The sequence below is a fragment of the Schistocerca piceifrons genome, chromosome 4 (genome assembly GCF_021461385.2).
Source record: "Schistocerca piceifrons isolate TAMUIC-IGC-003096 chromosome 4, iqSchPice1.1, whole genome shotgun sequence".
NCBI lineage: Eukaryota > Metazoa > Arthropoda > Insecta > Orthoptera > Acrididae > Schistocerca > Schistocerca piceifrons.
The window spans coordinates 369,782,911-369,806,295 of record NC_060141.1 but is presented as its reverse complement, the minus strand read 5'-3'; the positions used below and the strand labels follow the sequence as shown (position 1 = coordinate 369,806,295).

The 23,385-nt window shown below is 43.6% G+C and overlaps 1 pseudogene; it reads left to right on the top strand.

Moving 5' to 3' along the window:
* Positions 1-6,979: 6,979 nt before the first annotated feature.
* Positions 6,980-7,097, top strand: LOC124796812 (annotated as a pseudogene).
* Positions 7,098-23,385: the final 16,288 nt, after the last annotated feature.

Below are 23,385 nucleotides of genomic sequence, written 5' to 3'. Positions count from 1 at the left end.
CACAAGGTTGGTAAGGAGTTGTTGTGATAGGGTGTTCCTCTGACAGCACGGTTGGCAACTGTGGGGTAATCCTTGGTGCATGTATACATGCTGAAATATGTCTTTCCAACGCATTCCACGTGTAGTCGATCCATTCGCCGAATATCCTCTCGTTCCAAGACCTCCCCAACCTGCTCTGTTCGATGCGGTCGAGCTTTGTCGTCCGTAAAAATGAAGCCACTGCTCCTCTTAAAAGAAGCATATTGGGGAAAATTACAGTGTTACAATAACGATAACCGGCAAGTATACCGTGATCAAGGATGTCGAGGTCAGTTTGCCCATGCAACATTACGCCTTCCCGTGTCCAGGTGGTGTGGGAAGGCATAATGTGGGATGGGGGTCCTAACCTCCAAATCTCTGAACATGGCACACTCACTGGTCAGCGCTATTGTGACGTTGTACTCCTTCCCCATGTGTGTCTTCGAGCAGATGCATCCAGCACTTTTACGATGTGGATGACAATGTGCAGCCACATCGATTTCCGCAGGTGTCGAATGGTCTGGTCTGTCTGTTTCCACGACTTAAACGCCATAGATCACGTGTAGGATGCGTTGGAGAAGGGTATTGCGGCACGTTCGCAAGCACCACCGACCATCCGACAGTTGTCAACCGCGAGCTGATGGACAAATGGAACGCCTTCCCACAAGAACGACTTACCAGCCTTGTAGACAGCTTGGAAGTACGTTGCAGAGCATGCACTGCTGCCTGAGGTGGCCACGCCCTTATTAAGAACCACGTCCCATTTCAGTAATGTCCAGGCATTCATCGCAAATCGTGATGACATCAGTGTAATTATTGTCGTTCCAAGAAGGTGGTTTCATTGCTTTTAGTTGTCTTCTGTAAGACACAGTAGCAGTTCTTTCTATGTACGGTCCAAGTTTCATCGAGTTATGTTACTTGGCAGAGACACATCATGAGAAAGTTATTTTCGTCCTTAAGTTTCGCGCACCAGTCTATAGCGTATCAAAAGCATTTGTATGTATGAATTCTTTTGCACCAACTAGAACTAATGATGATTTACAAGAGTTGCAAGAGAAATTCACAAGTTTTATAGTTTATAGATTCCAGTGGATGTTCTACACAATGTTACCCACACCCCAGATGCATAAATCTCCTATTGTCCGTTTGACTTCTGGAAACTTCCACAAATGGTATGTAATACACGGCCTCACTTTCACAGCAAAATTTACGAGGGTTGAATGAAAAATAATACCTCCACCTTCGTTAATGGGGCTTGGATGGGATTATTTTAATAAATCAAACGCAGAAATAATCCTTAGAATGTCATCTTTAATTACCAAGATTCACTTCTCCACATATTCACCAGCCAATTAGATACATTTCTGCCAACGATGAACAAGTTTTCTGAAGCCGTCACGGAAGAAGTCGACACTCTGTTTCCGCAACCACAGTCTCAGAGTTCTCTCAACCTCTTCATCAGAAGCATAATGATGTCCCCGCAGATAGTCTTTCATTATCGGGAACAGATGGAAGTCAGACGGTGCTAAATCTGGACTGTATGGAGGATGCGGCACCGTGGTGAGATTCAGTCTCTGGAGTTCTGCTGTGGTGGCACGTGAAGTGTGTGGTTGCGGGGAAACATTTCCCTTTTCCTTTGAGGCCCTTGTTAGCCGTCGTTTCAGAGTTCGCAGTTTTGTGATGTAACGCTCTGAATTTATTGTTGTGCCACGATGGAGGAAATCAACATGGATAACACCATCTGCGTCCCAGAACACTATGGCCATGATTTTTCCAACTAAGGGCTGCGTCTTGAATTTCTTTTTCTGGGGCGAGTCTTTGTGTCGATATTCCACAGACTGACGTTTCGTCTCCGAGTCATAATGGTGTACCCACGTTTCGTCTCCTGTCACAATTGAATGGAGTAAGGCGTCACCTTCATTCTCGTAATGCGAGAGGAGTTCCTGGCAAATTTCAAGTCTGTGCGCTTTCATTTCAGGAGTCAGCATCCGGGTACCAATCCTGCACAGATCTTCCGATAGCCAAGCAAAGCAATAATGTGACCCGCACGTTCTTGTGAAATGATGACTGTGCTTGCAATTTCTCTTTGAGTGATACGACGATCGTCCTGAATCAATCTGTCAACATTTTGCTTGTGCAACTAGGTGACTGCTGTCACAGGACGCCCAATTCTTTGTCTGTCACGCAGGTCAGATGTTCCCGCTTCGACATCTTTAAACTTACTCGCCCAACGACACACAGTACTCACATCAACACAATCAGCATAAATTGCTTTCATTCTCTGATGAATCTCCTTTGGGGTGACACCTTCCGCTGTCAAGAATTCAATGACTGCACGTTGCTTAAATCGCATTGACCGACTGTCTGCGCAGGGTTCCATACTTCACACTGTAGCAACGCAACCGTTCAATGCTAAGACTTCCCGCCAACTGGAGCTGTAGAGAAGAGTCTACGGGGCAAGCCAGTACCTGCCTCATACCAATGCTGCCATCTGTTGGAAGAGTTACGAAGATGGAGACATTACTTTTAGTCAACCCTCGTATTATATCCTGTTTCAGATGCCAAGCATCCGTCATCAAGCTACAAAACCACTTTCGTAATGATAGCTTCAAAGCTACTTGAAACTTGATAATGGATACATGACATCCCATAATGTGTGGTGTCACCGCCAGACACCACACTTGCTAGGTGGTAGCCTTTAAATCGGCCGCGGTCCGTCAGTATAAGTCGGACCCGCGTGTCGCCACTATCAGTGATTGCAGACCGAGCGCCGCCACACGGCAGGTCTAGAGAGAGACTTCCTAGCACTCGCCCCAGTTGTACAGCCGACTTTGCTAGCGATGGTTCACCCACAAATTACGCTCTCAATTGCCGAGACGATAGTTAGCATAGCCTTCAGCTACGTCATTTGCTACGACCTAGCAAGGCGCCATTATCAATTGCTATTTATCTTGTGATGCATGTACCGTCAGACCGATGTTCACCAATTATGGATTAAAGTTAAGTATTCCAGAAGCTACGTACTTTTTTTGCTAGACTCAACTCCTTTAACTGTTCCAGACCTCACGCCAGTCTGCGTGAGCTTAAACACGTGCCTTTTGGCTATCTCATAGTGGCTGGCCTGTCTTGCCAAGTCACAACATAATGACCATTAATACATCTGCAGCGTGGGATGCTTACCAGATAGGATTGACGGTGGATATTGAAAAAGTTCAAAGGAATGCAGTTCGTTTTGCATTCTAGCGGCATAGGGGAGAGTTGTCACGGATATGATATGGGAGTTGGCCAGCAATTACTAAGACAAAGGCAATTTTGTTGCGGAGATCTGTTCACGAAATTTGATTCACCATCTTTCTACTTCGAAATATTTTTTTGACTCCTATCTATATAGAGAGAAAAGACTTTCGTAACAAAATAATATAGATCAGAACTCGCACTAAAATTTAGGCGTTCGTTTTTCCCACGCTCTGTTCGAGAGTGGAACGGTATCTAAAGAATCTGAAAGTGGTTCGATGAACTCTCTGCCAAGTACCTGACTGCGAACTACAGAGTAATCATGTACACTTATGCGCGTATGAAAGTTCATTCTGGTATATGAGAGGGGCGTTCAATAAGTAATGCAACAATTTTTTTCATGGACAATTTCGATTGAAGAAAATGATGAACATCGTAGAATATTCCCGCTTCAGCCCATATACTTTCGTGAAGTGACAATAGGTGGCGGCGCTATAAAAAGCGTTCAAAGTGGTGTCTCTAACGGAGGTGCATTCCAAGCAGAACTGTCATCGAGTTGAAATTTCCTGGCAGATTAAAACTGTGCGCCGGACCGAGACTCGAACTCGGGACCTTTGCCTATCACGGGGAAGTGGTAGAGCACTTTCCTGCGAAAGGCAAAGGTCCCGAGTTCGAGTCTCAGCCGGGCACACAGTTTTAATCCGCCAGGAAATTTCATATCAGTGCACACTCCGCTGCAGAGTGAAAATCTCATTCTGGAAACATCCCCCAGGCTGTGGCTAAGCCATGTCTCCGCAGTATCCTTTCTTTCAGGAGTGCTAGTTCTGCAAGGTTCGCAGGAGAGCTTCTGTAAAGTTTCGAAGGTAGGAGACGAGATACTGACAGAAGTAAAGGTGTGAGGACGGGGCGTGAGTCGTGCTTGGGTAGCTCAGTTGGCAGAGCACTTGCCTGCGAAAGGCAAAGGTCCCGAGTTCGAGTCTCGGTTCGGCACACAGTTTTAGCACCGAGCGAGGTGGCGCAGTGGTTAGACACTGGACTCGCATTCGGGAGGACGACGGTTCAATCCCGCGTCCGGCCATCCTGATTTAGGTTTTCCGTGATTTCCCTAAATCGCTCCAGGCAAATGCCGGGATGATTCCTTTCAAAGGGCACGGCCGACTTCCTTCCCCGTCCTTCCCTAATCCGATGAGACCGATGACCTCGCTGTCTGTTCTCCTTCCCCGAAACAACCAACCAACAGTTTTAACCTGCCATGAAGTTTCATATCAGCGCACACTCCCCTGCAGAGTGAAAATCTCATTCCGTCATCGAGTTTCTTCCGGCAGAAAACCAGAGCATCTCAGATACAGGCGCTTGCAGAATGTCTACGGAGACCTCGCAGTGAATAAAGGCACGGTGAATCGTTGGGCGAGTTGTCGGATATCATCGTAAGAAAGCTGAGCAAACCTGTCCAATCTCTCTCGTGCCGGCAGCCGCACACAGCTGTCTCTCCTGCAATGTTTGAACGTGCGGACACTCTCATTCGAGGTGATCGAAGGATCACAATCAATCACCTCACTGCACAGCTGGACGTTTCTGTCGGTAGTGCTGACGCACGTATCCACCAGTTGGGATAGTCAGAGGTGTGTGGCCACTGGGTTCCTCGCCGCCTAACGGAAGACCATAAAGAGCAACGAAGGGCCATCTGTGTGGAGGTGCTTGCGAATGATGGGGAGGTTACTGATGCAGCAAGTCATTGGCTCAGACGCCGACTAGTAGTGAGTTACAATACAGGCATATAGGCCCTCCCAGTGAGGTAGAACAAGGCCGGCACACATGTAAGTAGGCTGTTTATGTGTTTGTATGTTGGGAGCGCTATGTAGCGCTCTGCATTAATAACTCTGACAGCGCTCTGCGCACTTGTAAGAGGCTCTCTGTGGCTGGTCGTTCTAGCAGTTGGAAGTTAACAGTCAGCGGTGATGGAAGTTGAGAGTGAGTTGTCAGCAGTGATGGAAGTTGGAGGTAAACAGCCAGCAGTGATGGAAGTTGGTAGTGAGTAGCTAGCGGTGATGGAGGTTAGAGGTTTGAAGTGTTAGCGCAAGCGGAGATTTGGAGGTGTGTCTTTCATGGAAATGCAATTTGTCGATGATTATATAATTTTTGGAACTGGATGTCATGGACGATTACATAATTTTTTGAACTGGTTGTCACATTATTAAGGTAAATGCATTGTTTGCTCTGCAACAAAATCTTTCCATTGCTAATCACTGGCCTATTAGCAGTTAGAGCCTTCAGTAGTTAGAATCTATTATTTAGCTGACTGTATTGGCGCTTTCTGTATTGCAGTAGTTTGTGTAATAAAGATTTTTGTGAGGTAAGTGACTTACGAAATGTATAGGTTATTGTTAGGATTTCTACTAATTCAGGGCCATTCTTTTGTATTAATTATTTGAAGTCAGTTTATCATTTTTGAGCAGTCAGATCGCGTTACCGTTGAGTATTGTGGGTAATTAATGAATAGGAAAAGTTTGTGTTCTGTTTGTCACGGCCAATTCTGGAGGTCAGTGTCGAAATTATAAAAACAAGCAAAGTGAGAGTACATTCAGTTTAAGAACATTGAGTAAGCATTCAGCAGTTTAAGTAAAAAAATTATTAAACAAAGAAGTTTCACACTGAACAGTGATTATGTTGAAAAATATGCTTTCGTAGGTAAACGAGTGGAGAATAATATTCTCTATTGGAATCCTGAATAAAACCAACGTGCTATCAGAAAAAAATGTTTTGCATTACTTAAGGAACGCCCCTCGTAAATTCACCTTTTCTTGTCCTCTTCAAATCCAAATTTAATCACTGCAAATCGCTGTTCGTTATCAGGCCAAACGTTCCATTAAACCTACAGAATTTTTCAAATTGAAATATGAGGTAAGAGTGCAGTAATTAGATTTCTATCCGAAGATGACCTGACGCAACAGTCGGAGCTGGTAATCCGAATAAACATAAAAAGTTGATCAGACGGCGTCTGTCTTTCTTCATGGTGCAAGTTGGGAAGATCTACATTACTAAATGGCCACGCAATCACCCGGTCTCTGTGGAATGATGACCAATCTAACGGCTTCCAGGACTAATAAACACTGTTTTTTCAGTACTTCATATAATTATTGACCGAATTGAAAATTTAAAACGCTGCCATAATCTACTCATTAAGAGTTACAGTCTTACAATAAAGTTTTAACACAATAAACCAAATATTACAATTCGGAACTATGTCTTAAGGCAGCGTAACTCACGTCAAGCAAGTTACGCATGGGAATAAAAGCACTTAGCGACTCCCAACAAACTTTGCACATAATTTCAGACCTTTTCGACATTTGTTTCTCGCTGATACGCGCCATAAAATAATAAAAGGACAAAAGTTCATACATTTTCTCCATTCAGACAGCAAAACTTCAGCAAAAGTCCTGACGTTTTAATTTATAACTTCTTTACTGCTAACTATTAGCAACACATATTGCAGTGAGTATCTAAGTATACCACTGAATGTACCTGTAAAGTTATACAGACTTATTCTAAATGATGAACCTATTTGCAAAACTTCGTATTTATTAAAGTACAAATCCAAAATGAACAAGCTTTATGCCAATTCGAAGAGAAAGATTCGAAAATTTTTTTCATAATGTTTGATATCAATTTATTAAATTTAATAATTTGTAATAATTTGTAATTAATTAGTGTTTAGTAATTGATTAATGTCAACGGCCTTGCCGCAGTGGATACACCGGTTCCCCTGAGATCACCGAAGTTAAGCGCTGTCGGGCGTGGTCGGCACTTGGATGGGTGACCATTCGGGCCGCCATGCGCTGTTGCCATTTTCCGGGGTGCACTCAGCCTCGTGATGCCAACTGAGGAGCTACTCGATCGAATAGTAGCGGCTTCGGTCAAAGAAAACCATCATAACGACCGGGAGAACAGTGTGCTGACGCCATGCCCCTCCTATCCGCATCCTCCTCGGAGGATGACACGGCGGTCGGATGGTCCCGATGGGCCACTTGTAGCCTGTAGACGGAGTGGTTTTTAATAATTGATTAATAATTAGAAATATGATAAATGTTATAAATATTCAATGTGGTCACCGTTGGCTGCACGGCAAACATCGATGCGGTAGCCAAACTCGTCCCAAACATGCGTACCGTATCTGCTGTTACCCAGTGCACGGCAACATTGATCATGTTCCGCAAATCGTTCAGAGTGGTTGGTAGAGATGGGACGTAAACAGCTTCCTTCACATAACCCCATAAGAAATAGTCGCAAGGTGTGAGATCAGGAGATCTCGGTGGCCAGAAGTGCAGAGCCAGGTCCTCAAGTCCCCTGCTACCGATTCAGCACTGAAAAAGGAAGTCATTCAAAACGCCTCGTACGTCACGGTGCCAATGGGACCGAGCTCCATCCTGTTGGAAAATGAAGTCCTGGGAATCTTCTATAACTTAAGGGAACAGCCGTTGTTCCAGTATGTCATGTACTTTATTTCCGTTACAGTTCCTTACGCAAAAAAAAAAAAAAAAAAAAATTGTCTATAAACCTTTGTACGGGATACGGCACAGAACACGTTAGTCTTCGGTGAGTCTCTTTCGAGTTGCAATGGTGAATGTGGATTTTCCAATCCCCATATGCGATCATTGTGTCCGTTGACTTCTCCACTAAGGTGGAATGTCGCTTTATCGCTAAAAATTACACGCTGTAGAAATGCGTCATCCTCCATCTTTGCTATCACACAACCACAAAATGCGAGACGCTTCTCTTTGTCATTGGGGTTGCGAGCATGCACAAGCTGTAATCGGTATGGCTTGTATAGCAAACGCCGTCTCAGAACTGTCCATACAGTTGGTTTGGGCATTTCAAGTTCTCGCCGGCCGCTGTGACCGAGCTGTTCTAGGCGCTTCAGTTCGGTACCGAGCGGCTGCTACAGTCGCAGGTTCGAATCCTACCTCGGACATGCATGTGTGTGATGTCCCTAGGTTAGTTAGGTTTAAGTAGTTCTAACTCTAAGGGACTGATGACCTCAGATGTTAAGTCCCATGATGCTTAGACTTATTTGAACCATTTTGAACCAGGTTGTCGGCTGGCTCTATTGGTAGACTTACTGGGACTGCGCCCCAAAGTTTCTTCAGCCCGTCGGACATCATCCTCCGACACACGCGGTCGACCTGTGCTTTTCCCTTTGCACACACTCCCAGTCTGTTTAAATTGCTTAAACCAAAGGCTAATACTTTTGCGAGTTTGTAGCTGAATACCGAATTTGGTACGAAATGCCCGCTGCACTGCAATTTGCGACTAACTTTTCGCGAACTCAGGAACGCAGAAAACCTTGTGCTCCGCCATCATTATCTCACTCTCAACTGACAGTGAAACGTAATGACGGCCCTATTGCCGCGCGAACTCTACCGGCCGCTTTTGAAACCATCATCCCCGCCCTCCGCGCTCGCCAAAAACTTTGGAACTTCCCCTTTTCATTGGTATAAAGCTTGTTCGTTTTGGATTTGTACTTGAATACATACGAATTTCGGAAAATGAGTCGATCATTTAGAATAACCCTGTATTATTGTACGACGCCCAGGTCAGGAGATGTGACGTCGTAAACATTAAGATGTGTGAAAAACTAGCTTTTGCTTAAAACTGGCGCAAATTACCCAATTTATACTCTTCCATGGTTTGATAATGAGAGAACATGCATTATCTCATTCTAAAGCAATCACACATTTAGAAGTATTTTATACTTAAGAGATTACTTCTTAAAGAACCTACGGTAGTGGTGTGGGTGGGGGTGGATAAGCGGCGGGGGGGGGGGGGGGTGATGGTGATATCAGAAAACATGCAGGCGCAACACGGCTCCGTATAACTGTGGACTAATTGATGGAGAAGTCTGGAGGCACCCTTTATCAGTGGTGTGTGACAAACTACTGATGGCGATGACACAGCATTCAACACGCATTCTAGCCGTGCAGCTACACAAGAGGATGCAGTGAGTTCCCGGTACGACGTAACGTACATCCGCTGAGCGGCCGCTGTGACGACAGTTCAAAGTCCAGCGCCGTGCCGCAGTCCAGCTCCACCCAGTCGGCTGGAGATAACGTGCGCCGGCGCCAGGTTGCGTCTCGCCTTCCAGGGAATTTCTGAGGCACTCAGCGGAGAGGCTATGCTTACTGCGAACTGTGAGCAAAGAGGGTCTCCATGATGCAATGATGCACTGCTCAGCTATATTCTGCTATCCTCTAATTTAACACTGCTCAACAATTTTTTTTAAATTTATTCCTGTTGTTTTTGATCTGCTGGATTCAAGCAATTAGAACTTACATTTCCAGCCATTTGCTGCTAGATTAATTAATTTACCGACAGGTTATGATACTGTGTCTTTTTTTCCTCACAGATTTGATGACATTTAATCGTGGTTACGAAATAAATTTTTCCTTACCATCCATTTGCTGTTAGATTAATTACTTACATATGTATGGTACGGACAGGGTTATGATATTTTATCTTTTTTTCTTACAGATCTGATGTCATTTCACCATGGAAGCGAAGAGACATCACTGTAACAATAATCCTCCGAGTTTCAGTTACATTTGTGGATACTATACCTTTATTTGTAAAAGACGCAATTTTGAGGCAAGCTTATAACGCATATTTTGGACCTACATACTGCATGACACAACTGTGGAGAAATGGTCCGTGACCGGACAAAAAGAAAGCGTGAAGGGTTGCCTTTCGGAATCCTCATGTCCTGGTGACAATCAGTGCATCACGCAAGTGACCGCTATTTCTGTATTTTTAATACAGAAGGAATTGGTACGAAAAACAGACATAAAATATCATATATTAATATCCCTAATTTATCACAAAGATGACCATCAAGGAAAAGGCTGCAAGGGTGTCATTCGTGGCGGTAATGGAAAACTTTCTCGATGGTAAAAAAGCTGTTAACTATGAAAGTGTCGTAGCTGATACGTTGTCAGAATTTCATGTCCTGGGATGTGATATGAGTGTCAAACTCCATTTTCAATCAAATTATCGTGATAAATTTCCTGACAACTTAGGAGACGTCAGTGACCAACTGGGCTAACAGTTCCATCAAAACCTCAGGACTACGGCAGAGCGCTGTCAAGGGAGTTGGGACGAGCATATGATGGCTGGGGTGTTTAACGAGATCTCTGTGAAATAGCCCACAAACGACAGAGCTCGAAATGAAAATTCCTTCCTCATCAGAAAGTGTTAGTTATATGTCACTTTTAATAAACTATAACCTTCTTCATAGTGATATGTGCTTCACTTCGTGCCACTGAACAAATTTATACTCTATTCCTATTCAATTTACATTTAATTTAATTTAATTTGTATTGCCAGCTAAGTGCAAGAGACTTAAATATTTATCCATCTACATTACGATTTAATAATAAAACATGAAATACTGACTTTTGCGACTGGATAAAAACTGGAGCTTTCGGAAAAAATCGACATCGGATCTGAAAACATCACTCATAAAGTAGGTAAGAACAACTCCTGATAATAATTTGTACAACTACAGTCTTACACTGAAGAGTAAGAGCTTAAGAAATCCACAGGACCACGCCCCAGTACCGGAATGGTTCCTTTAGGAATGTCACTGCAGTTTCCTCGTACATCCCTTGTTCTTTGAGCTGGTAGTCCGTCCCTGATGTCTTTGACGTCAGCCAGTCAAACTCCCTCCTTTCGTTCTTACTTCTTCCAGAGTCACTCGCTACGTTTACGTACTACGAAATTATCAGAAGACGAAAATAGAATTTCGGAAACGTTTTTCGGTGTCGAACTTACGTGTTAAGGTCATAAGCGGTTTTGCTAGAACGGTCAAATATCGGTTTCACGATCGTCAGTTTGTTTACACAAATAACGTCTGGAAATTATCTGTTCTGGTTTCTGATGGCTATTTCTCTTCAGTTGTGTTAATGGTACACAACTTCATGCGCAATCTAATATTTCTGCTTCTCCTTCACTGCACAAGAAGTCACTCCGCCTAGATTAGCAGATCTAAAAAAATGACATAACATAACAACGCAAACACGTTCTAAAAACAGTTGTGAGTTTATATGACAGCAAAAATCGATAGTGGAATTGTAAATTCGGTGGCTACAGCAACATTTTCAAAATAGATATTGGGGTGTTTTCAAATGAGCAGTTAGATTTGATTTATTGGTTTATTGATCCATTTTTAAGCATTTTTCATGCAATTGATGTCGTCATTTTACATACATTATATAATTACAAAATAAGTCATACATTTTTAACATTCTGAGTGAGTAAATATGTTTTATGCTGCACATGTCTAGTAGTCATGTGTCGTGCAGAATGACAAAAGGAGATACTGTATGTGTAACAGATTGCACATGCTAAGAAAAACATTTTAACAAATATAAATGGGACAGGCTTAATACATGTTAACCATTGGGGAAAATGCATTATGTAAATAAAGCACAACAGCATGGTACAATAACATTTTCAGAAGAACTTATGTAATAGGGTGGTCATGTCATACAGCAGTTAACTATTGAGTAAAAATACATTATGTAAATAAAGCACAAGCGCATGATACAATAACATTTTCAGAAGTGCTCATTTAATATGGTGGTCATGTCATACAGCAGTTTTAATAGATTAGATCATTTTTATTACATACTTTAAATTCTTCTATTGTATAGAATGCCTTTTGTCCAAGCCACTTTTTTGTGATATTTTTGAAGACATTCAGTGATTCACTGTGTGCTGTAGGTGGTAGCGTGTTAAATAATTGTATCCCTGTCTATGTGTAACTGTTTTGGTTTGGTTTGTTTTAAGCCTAGCAACTGGGATGTCCATCATCTGCCTTTGGCGTGTGTCATGGCTATGTACAGACTCGCGCAGTTTATAGCTTTCTTGGTTTTCCTTTATGTCCACTAAGCAACTAAGAATAAACAGTGATGTAAGTGTCAGTATTTTTAACTCTTTGAAATAGTCTCTACATGAGTCATGGTTTCTCACGCCAGCAATACACCTAATAGCCTTTTTCTGCCAAAGAAAAACTCTTTTTGCCCCAGAGGCGTTGCCCCATAACAGCACTGTATACGTGAGGTGGCTATGAAGAAAGGCATAATAGACGTTTAGTAGTAGCTCGTCCGTCACACAAGTCCTGAACTTAGTTAGCAGATAGGTGACTCGGGATAACTTTTTGCATACATTATTGGTGGTGTTGGGAAACCGGTTTACGAAATCCCGTTTCGGGAATCCCATGTAAACAAAGTGAGTCCCTCTACTTCTATACTAACTTTCAACACAGTTTCCCTTCCTCCTACATCATTTCTTAATGTTCTTCTGCAGACAGGTGTTTGATTTATATCACACTGCCCCTCACTGACACAGGATATAACATTGTTTCACGTTTTGTAAATCTACGTTCACCTTGTGTATTTTGTTCTGATCGTGCGGAATGTGATAGTTTTTGTTTTGTTTTTAGATTACAGCATATGTTATTACTCTGCCACTACCTTTACATGCGACACATCTTCCGAAAGACGAAAACCGAATTTCGAAAACATTTTTTCGCTTTCTTGTTTACATGTTACGGTCTGAAGTGGATTTGCTAGCTATTGTAACAGCTGTTTTCCAGGTACCATGTATAAATGGGCTAACAAATCCGCTTCAGACCGTAGCACGCAAACAAGACAGTTCCGACTTTCTGAAGATGTGCCGCATGTAGACGTAGTCACAGAGTAATAACATAATTATGCTGCCATAGCCTAAAAAGAAAACAAAAACTATCGCATTCCGCATGATCAGAACAAAATACACAAGGTTAACGTAGATTTACAAAACGTGAAACAGTACTATATACTGTGTCAGTGAAGGGCAGTGTGATAGAAATCGAACACATGATTTAGTCAGCCGGCCAGTGTGGCCGAGCGGTTCCAGGCGCTTCAGTCTGGAACCGCGCGACCGCTACGGTCGCAGGTTCGAATCCTGCCTCGGGCATGGATGTGTGTGATGTCCTTAGGTTAGTTAGGTTTAAGTAGTTCTAAGTTCTAGGGGACTAATGATCTCAGATGTTGAGTCCCATAGAGCTCAGAGCCATTTTGAACCTGATTTAGTCACTATTTCTTTTCAGTTAGACAAAGCGTTAAAAACTTCAGTCTAATATTTCCATTTATCCTTCACTGTACAAAAAGCCACTCAGTCCATGTTAGCCGGAAATTTTTCAAAACAAGATGAGAACTGACAGACCAAGCACGTTTCAAAACCGGTTGCGTTTACATGGAAGCTAAAATCGATTCCGGAACTGGAAAATCGGCAACTAGAAGCGGATTCCCAGAATCGATTTTGAAGTGTTTACATGACCACCCATAAGCGGTATTGGGAAATCGGTTTACGAAATCCAGTTTTGGGAGCCCCATGTAAACGAGATATATGTGTTTTTTTATGTACCGACCGGCGCGCGCGTGCATTCCCTCTGTGTGTTTGTGTGTGTCTGTGGGAGAATGGGTGGGTGGATGGGAGCCAATTATTACTACATTGTTATGGTAGTGGGGTGGGTGATCATGAGTGAGCATCTTGTCTGCTTTATATGATAATGTTTTTATGATGGCTACAGGGATGTTATTATTTATCTGCTGAATATTTTACTAGCTGTGATAACGTTTGGTTGCTAATGTGTGTTTGATTGTTTAGTATGTGTTATTTTCTGTGATTGTCTTTTGTATTTGGAAATTAGTTTGTACTGTTAGGAGATATTTTTGTTTTTGAATATGACTTTTTCACGTCTGCTTCTATTGCGATAGATAGTGGTTTTCTTCTCCGAGATGTTTTGCAAATATTGAATGACTAGTAAATATATTTATGAACAAAATGGAGGAACATACATTGCAGAAAATAGTACCAGGCAAAATTCAATGTACTATTCTGGTTGAGATACATACATGGCATCATCCTTTGCTTAGTAGGCGCAACAGAAGAATACACCAACCAAACTGTACGGTGTCAGAAACAAGTAGCTCTCTGCCACATCCTCCACGGATTAAACACAACTACAGTTCGAACAGTTTCTTCAGGTAGTTACCGACAGGGAACATATGTTTCACAAAATTCATAACACAAAGCTGTATTTGGTTCTTGTATTGTATTTGGTTATTGTACTGCCGGTTTCGATTACAAACCATCATTTGGTATGAAACTCCAACAAAAAAAAGCTTACTGCCTACACAGCAAAAAAACGCAAACATTCTTTAACAAACATACGTCAATCAAGTTCAAGTTGAAAAATAACACTATAGGGTGTTAGAAATCGACAAGAAGAGTTGCATTCGCATAGGTGATGTATAACAAGTCGTGTGCATAGTAGTGTACTAAGGTGTATACTGTAACGTGCATCGTCTGTTTATACAGACAGTGATGTGGCAAGAAGGTTTATATTTTATTTTACACTGATGAAGAAACGTCAACTTTAATTGAAAGTGCCGGCCATTGTGGCCAAGCGGTTCTAGGCGCTTCAGTCGGGAACCGCGCTGCTGATACGGTCGCAATTCGAATCCTACCTCGGGCATGGATGTGTGTGATGTCCTTAGGTTAGTTAGGTTTAAGTAGTTCTAAGTCTAAGAGACTGATGAGCTCAGATGTTAAGTCCCATAGTGCTCAGAGCCATTTGAACCATTTTTTTTTTAACTGAAATCATTTAAAGACGTTCGTGTTAATTCATTGATGTAAATTATCGCTAATGACGACAGATAACCTTATTGCCGCAACTCCCTCTGTCAAACAGACGACACATAGGCATCTCACAAGTAAAATCCTCGATGTAAAAATATTTTAATCCACCCGTGATGATGACATGACCATATAAATGCAAGTGGTGTTTTAAATGAAAATGAAAGTAGCTGAAGCAGTAAATCGATGTTTCTTTGTGTATTAAGAAAATAATGAACAGTCAGAACATAAACCAGATCCACACAGAGTATATATTGAAATACTCTCGTCCACGAGTTCTTCAGTGCCATGTGATTCGTAGTTTACCAGCATTACATTGGGAGTTTAATTTCCTACAACAGGCAAATGTAACAATGAACAAATTCCACAACATTCTCGGTGACAAATGTCTTTGTAACATCAGCTACAATGAATTACATTCTAAACCTAAACATAAGTCTTGTGGATACCACTCCACTGAAACCTTCGTGGATTGCGTGATGACAGAAAGAATGATACCTCGTCTCCTGTTTATTGAACAGACTGACTCGTTCAGTAGGTGGCTGTTTGTAGACGCAGCTTGCAGAAGCACCATATTCTGAATTACACTCTGACACAAAGTTAGCTATAGTTGTGACTGTACTTTCATTCGGGCTATCTCAAATCAGAAGTCATTATTTAAGTTCCCAGTTAGTTCCCTACACTGCATTCGAGCGATGCATGCGAAGATTCCTTGAAGCATGGCGCAAACACATCCTTTCCCTTCCTTGACCTAGTGAGCTATAGCGCAGTCCATAAGGATCTCGATTTTTAAGAAACGCTAACGTTTTATAGAAAGACTCCGCACGATGTGACTCCATTAACATTATTCAGCTGTAACTCAGCATTAAACTAAGTTTTTGCATCTCGCGATGGAGGTTAATGAGAGTCTCGTAAATAGTTCAGCAAGACCAAGGTTGAGCTTGCACATTGTTTGCGAAACCTACGTGTTTACAGTAAATGTTTTCCTGCCTCGTAGATATATAGATGGCACATATAAAAAAGACTTCATGATAAATATTTGAGTACCAACAAAATCTCATTGCTTTTATTATTTGCTACTGAACACTTTCACGTCAATAATTTGCTCATGTATAGTATTATGATACATAGTCCAGAATAAAAGGGTTTTTATACAGACAACTGGAAATTTAATACAGTCTTCATCACAATTTGGCGCAGGTAGAGTATTATCTTGAAAGGAATACAGCACTACGGAAATTCGATTATGAGGAGAGTCGTAGGACCGTTGCTATTTACAATATACGTAAATGACTTTGTGAATAACATCGGAAGTTCACTGAGGCTTTTTGCGGATGATGCTGTGATATATCGAGAGGTTGTAACAATGGAAAATTGTACTGAAATGCAGGAGGATCAGCAGCGAATTGACGCATTGTGCAGGGAATGGCAATTGAATCTTAATGTAGACAAGTGTAATGTGCTGTGAATACATAGAAAGAAAGACCCCTTATCATTTAGCTACAATATAGCAGGTCAGCAACTGGAAGCAGTTAATCCCATAAATTATCTGGGAGTAGGCATTAGGAGTGATTTAAAATGGAATGATCATATAAAGTTGATCGTCGGTAAAGCAGATGCCAGACTGAGATTCATTGGAAGAATCCTAAGGAAATGCAATCCGAAAACAAAGGAAGTAGGTTACAGTACACTTGTTCGCCCACTGCTTGAATACTGCTCACCAGGGTGGGTTCAGTACCAGATAGAGTTGATAGAAAAGATAAGATCCAACGGACAGCAGCGCGCTTCGTTACAGGATCATTTAATAATGGCGAAAGCGTTACGGAGATGATAGATAAACTCCAGTGGAAGACTCTGCAGGAGAGACGCTCAGTTGCTCGGTACGGGCTCTTGTTGGAACAATTGATAAAACTCTAGTAGTCAACTCAGCGACGTAGTGAAATGGTCTGGATTCGAATTCGGGAGGAGTGAGGTTAAAATCCCGTCCGTCTATTCCGGTTCAGGTTTCCCTAAAGCGTTTCAGATGAATGTCTGGGTGGTACTTCCAACAATACTTTCCTCATTTTCGTGCAGTCAGAGCTAGTGCTCCAAGTCTAGTGCCCACAATTACGGTGGATGATTAAATTTTAACCTCTCTATTTTTGTAACGGACATGAGGTTACACCACAATTGTTTGTGATGCTACAGACTGTGCTACTTTTTATCAAGCATCTTTGTGCACCTTTTTGCGTCCATTGCGTTCCACAGACTGTGTGCAGTGCCAAACACAGCTGGAGTTTGTCCCACACTCAGGAAACTAACGTTGGGAACAGTTACGGGAATCCCTAATTTTCGACCGGCGAAAGTCCTTGTGGAGGTGGTCTGCTGTTACCTTCCTTCGATCTGTTATGAAGTCTGTATCTGTGTCGTGTGGATAACCGTCACCAGTATTTGTACAGTGTAGTGTTGTTTAGTGTTGTTATGGATGAAGGAAGGCGTAATGTGAAACGCAGTGTCAGTACATAGCTTATTCCTCTTCAAAAGCACCGAAGGAACAGCAAAGGTACTTGTCCACATTAGGCAGAGGTGAAAGTCATGGGATACCTCCTAATATTGTACCGGAGCTTCTAATGCTCTGGCCGAGCGGTTCTAGGCGCTACAGTCTGGAACCGCGCGACGCTACGGTCGCAGGTTCGAATCCTGCCTCGGACATGGATGTGTGTGATGTCCTTAGGTTAGTTAGGTTCAAATAGTTCTAAGTTCTAGGGGACTGATGACCTCAGAAGTTAAGTCCCATAGTGCTCAGAGCCATTTGAACCAATTTTTTGACAAATTTCGCATCAGTGTCGTAACGCATGCTTTCGCGTAGGCCCTTCATTGATATCTACTGTTATTTGACCGCAGTGTTGTTTGTCTGTTAGCACTGACAACTCTACACTCGTTAACTGAAGGCCGTCAGCCACTGAATTGTCCGTGTTGAGAGGTAATGCCTGAAATTTGGTATTCTTGGCACACTCTTGACACTGTGGTTATCGGGGTACTGAATTCCCTTAAGGTTTCCGAAACTGAATATCCCATGCGTCTGGCTCCAACTACCATTCTGCACTCAAAATCTGTAAATTGCCGTCGTGTGGCCATAAATACGTTGGAAACCTTTTCACATGAATCACCTGACTCCAAATGATAGCTCCGCCAATGCACAGTCCTCTTATACCAAGCGTACGCGATATTATCGCCATACGTATATGTGTAAATCGCTATCCCATGACTTTAGTCACCTCAATATAATCAGACACATGGCTGCGCAGGTGTCCAACAAGAATTCTGGAATTGCTCGATTAATTTCCAGCTGCAGCGTGAGTTCCGCATCCCGTCTGTTGTTGCTATCGGCACCGGCAACGCAGCGCGCAGCACGTTGGTGGCTGTTAGTACCGTTCACCATGCAAGGGAGACACTTGCTAGACGCTCTGATTTTTGACTTGCAAAACGTGGCGTCAGGGAACGGGCAGGGATGCCGTTGATGGCTTGGACCGCAATCAGGACATGATGTGGTTGCACTAACTTCTCTGATACTCTCTGACGACGTCATGGAGGAAGCTTCAGTATAAGCTTCGACTTACTTTAGGACATGCCAACAGCGAACAAAGCCCTTTTGTTTGTGCACGTCGACCAACGAGCAGGCTGGTGGACTGCAAACTACTGCATAACTAAAAAAACCCCGCTTCGCTTGACTACAGGACGATCGGGTAATCGGTAAATCAGATTGTGAGGCTGATTGTGTTGTGGCGTAGCAAGACAGCCACGCCACTCGGAAGTAGCCGAAAGGCACGCGTTAAGCTCACGCAGATTGGCGTGAGCTCTGAAACAGGACACGTAATGAATGCTGCCGGAGTCAGCTCAAAGGAAGTGAAATAACAAGGAGGTGAATTCTAGCGTGTGTTCAGTGGAAGCAGTCAACCGGGCTTAAAATAAAGTGATACATGTTCCGCCCTTTCCATGGATAAGTCACTGATTCGCAGTGGTAACAAGAGATCCCATGGAAGTGATTCACGGAGTGTCTATTCTCCTTCGAAAGCATGTAGTGCTAATAAGAAAAAAAGATTCGAATTTAATCAAACTACACCCTCCTTTCCTATCAGCAAAGTTAGTTCCAAGCGCGGAACCAAAGTCAAATATCAAGTTGATTATCCAACATCAGGCTTTACCAGCATTCTTTTGAATAACGGCGAAAGACCACAATGCGTTCTTTGGAAATTTCCGCTAAACGTAGCTTAAAGCCTATAAACATCTGCCTACAGAAACATTTAGATGCGTCATACGAGCCTAAATTCTTCGCATTTGTCGTAAATTCAGCTATAGCAACTACAGATGCTAATCTCTGCACCACTTCGACGACTGCACTGGAATTCATGACTCCTTTCAGGAAAAAAGCGTTAGAACAAAATTATCTCTCGACGACGTCTGAAATTCGTCACTTCCTGGTCTCGAGAACAAAATACTCGAAATCCTCGATTCTGCCAACGACTGCTCTAGAACAATATGACATTTACGTTGACATAATTGACATAAAGGTGTCTCATGTGGGTGACGGGACGGAAGGATTGGCAGCTGAGCCTCAATGTAAATGTAACGTATTGCACATAGACCGGTGGAAAGACCCATTATTGTTTGATTAAACGGTTGAAGAATAGTAGCTAGTATGCATACATTGTTATTTAGAGCGAAACAATAGCATAAAACTAACAGTAGAAACGGCAGATTCATTGGAAGACTTGTTAGGAAATATAGGCCACCCACGAAGAAGGTCGCTTACACAGTCCTCATTCGATAGAAAGCTGAGAGGGACACTTACCAAGTAGGGCAAAGGACATGAGAACACCCAAAGAAGATCAGACCCCGTTGTCACGGGTTCATTTTGTCAGTACAACAGTGTCACGGAAATTCTCATCGAACTGCAGTGGTGGACGCTACGAGAGAAGCGTTGTGCATCACTGCGTGGCTCACTTAAAATTCCTAGAGCGTAGTTTGAAGAATCAACCAGATATACCGTTTATCTCGCGAAAAGGCCGTGAAGATATAATTAGGGAGATCGCTCTCGCACGGGAGCTTAGCAAAAGCTTTTCTTCCCATGCACCATTCGCTATTGAAACAGGAGAGTGAGGAAGTCGCAATGGTACACGAAGTAACCCCCACCAGGCAACGTAAAGTGCATTGCAGATGTACTGTCTTACAGCATCGTATTCTGGGACAACTCTTCATTTAGGAAGAAAATTTTTGGTGCACAGGAGCGCGTGATACAGTTAATATACACTAATCAGTCAGAACAAAATGACTACTAACTTACAATCGATATAAACCCTTTCAGGCGATAGCAGCGTCACCTGGCGAGGAATGACTGCTAGTCAGACACACGCTATGTTCATGTAGTACCAGTGAGCGTGCTGTCCGTGTATAGAATGGGGAAGGTACGTGGTCTACCTGAGTTTCGATCTATTGTGATGGCCCAGAGACTCGGCACAAGGATTTCGGAAGCTGAAATCACGTCCAGACGTTGTGGGTTCAAAATGGTTCAAATGGCTCTGAGCACTATGGGACTTAACAGCTGAGGTCATCAGTCCCCTAGAACTTAGAACTACGTAAACCTAACTAACCTAAGGACATCACACACATCCATGCCCGAGGCAGGATTCCAACCTGCGACCGTAGCGGTCGCGCGGTTCCAGACTGAAGCGCCTAGAACCACTCGGCCATTCCGGCCGGCAGACGTTGTGGAGCTGCAGCCAGCTCCCATTACAGATGTCGGACGTCGTAGACTGGGCAGACAGGTAAAACAGGATAGGCGGCGAACTGTGGCGGAACGAACATCACACTTTAATGTTGGACAGAGTACAAGTGTGTCTGAATACACAGTGCACCGAACACTCCTAACGATGGGCCTCCGCAGCCGACTACCCATGCATGTGCCAGTGTTAACACCACGACATCGGCAGCTACAACTGAAATGGGCACATGGCTTTAGGCACTGGACGTTGGCGCAGTGGCAGAGCGTTGCATCCTTCTTCATCATGTCGATGGGAGGGCGCGAATCCACCGTCTTCCGGGGGAACAGCTTCTTAACACCTGTAGTGCGGGACGGAGACAAGCTCGAGGCGACTCGATTATGCTCTCAGGAACATTCACGTGGGCGTCCGTGAATCCAGTACAGGCACCATGACGGCCGAGGAGTTTCGTACACTGGTCGCATACAACATACATCCCTTCATAACGATCTCCTTTCCCGACGAAAAAGGCATTTTGCAGCAAGATAATGCACCATGTCACAAGGCAGGATGTGTGATGGAGTGGTTCGAGGAATACAATGGTCAATTCCAATTGATCTACTGACCCCCCAACTCGCCAGATCTGAGCCCGATCGAACACATCTGGGATGTGATTGACCGTGGCGTCAGAGCTCATCTCCCCCCTCTCCGGTATTTACGGGAATTAGGTGACTTGTGTGTGCAAATGTGGTGTCAACTTCCTCCAGTCACCTACCAAGGCCTCATTGCGTCCATGCTACGAGGCGTCACCGCTGTTATCCGTGCCAGAGGTGGACACGCCGGCTAATAGGTAGGTGATCATAATGTTCTGGCTGATCTATGTAGAGTGTCCACTGTAGAACCACTTACATCGAGCTCTTTAAACAGTTGTGGTGTATCTGGACACACAGTCAAGTAGCAATACAGGCCGTTCCTGCGGTTGCCGAATTGCAGTCCTACTGCCGCTGCGTCGTCAAGGAACGAACGCAACAAACCGGATGGCAACAGCAACAGCACGCCTCGTCACTGAGAACCAAACACAACCATCTACGAGAACAGCAGCAACGAGTTATTTCGTGGGAAACTATGGCAGCCTGCATCGCCAACTTGTGGCGTTTTCTTCGCCAGTAGGAAGCACGACAACAGTGGCATTCGCCGTGTCGCCTGCCCACTTGTAGACCGTGCCGCATTCCCCGGCCACCACAGTCTTATGCGAACACACATCAGCAACCAAACTTTTCTGACTCAGCAGACGAGCAAAGACGCAGTTCAACCGCCGATCCTGGACCACTTCGCCTACGCCGTCTCCCAGAACAACCAATTAGTATGCTACGAACCTTCGCCTCACCAATCGTTGGCTTCTAAGGACTCCAGCCTCACGCTTGCTCGCCGTCTTCATCAGCACCTTCCTCCTGAAATGCCAGCCGATCAACGCCGAGACTTCACCTCATTGACGGGAACCTCTGAGGACTCCAACCTTCAAACTTGGTACCAAACCATCACAGACTTTACAACTGTTAATTCTGGACAACACTCAAGCCTGTGATCTGTCCGTATGTAGATATTAGATATTAGTCAGTGATTGTGATTCATCACGAACACCTCATTAAGAAGTATCATCGATTAAAAAACTATCAGACGGAAGTAAATGCGTATTACATTCAGAAGTTCTTTTTGTGTATTTCAAAGACGTATTTAGTGGCTGTCCATGTGGCTATTGCAATGTATTTATTTATTCTATTCCTAATAAAGCGTATGGTGTGAGCTGTCTACTTGTGAGCTTGTCCTCTCTATGTGCACGGTTCCCCTGTCACAACAGAAATTGGTGATGAGGATAAAAGTTTGATATATTTTGTCTCAAACATTATCGATGAGGTTAACATTTTCCAAGAGTTACACGCAGTTCATTCACAATTTCTCACAGCTCCCATCCTAGACAGCTCGTCAGACGTGTTTTCATAAACCTGGTATATTAACGAGTAATTATCATTTCAGTATGACCACTGTCTCCATAGATGTGAGCAACCAAGTATTATTATTATTGCAACACGTGCAACAACCGCAAGAACTCGTCCTTAAGAAACTCTCTGGCATCGTCATACTAGCACATTTACCTGCTGCATACCACAATACCCCAACAGGCTGGCAGGACTCCAGGCGGCACTTCCAAGTTTCCCAGTTGTGACAAGCCAGCCGAATGCTTGGACCCGTGCTTCCACACACAGGAACTCTCAGATGATATCCATCACTGAACCTTCTTGTCACAGCACTTCTGTGCACAAATATTTTCCTCAGCCTCCCATGGCAGAGCGCTTTCCTTTTCCAGTACACGTGGCCACTGCCCCCACGAATTGTTTCATATTCACACATCGCATGGCCAGAACTTGCCAGGACTCTTATTGCCAGCACTCAGCAGTCGGTTCTACCGCCTCAGTTTTCCCCTCCCCCAGATACTGTCTTCCTCATGCCGGCCCAACGCAGCTTCTGTCACTTCATGCGCTCACCAATAAGATGCAGCCGTGGACACCCCTCCTCATGAGCGTCATGTGGCACTTCATACTCTCTACATGTCTGGGTGCTGTATGATGTACTGGCTTCGTCACTTCCTCCAGTGTCCTATCTT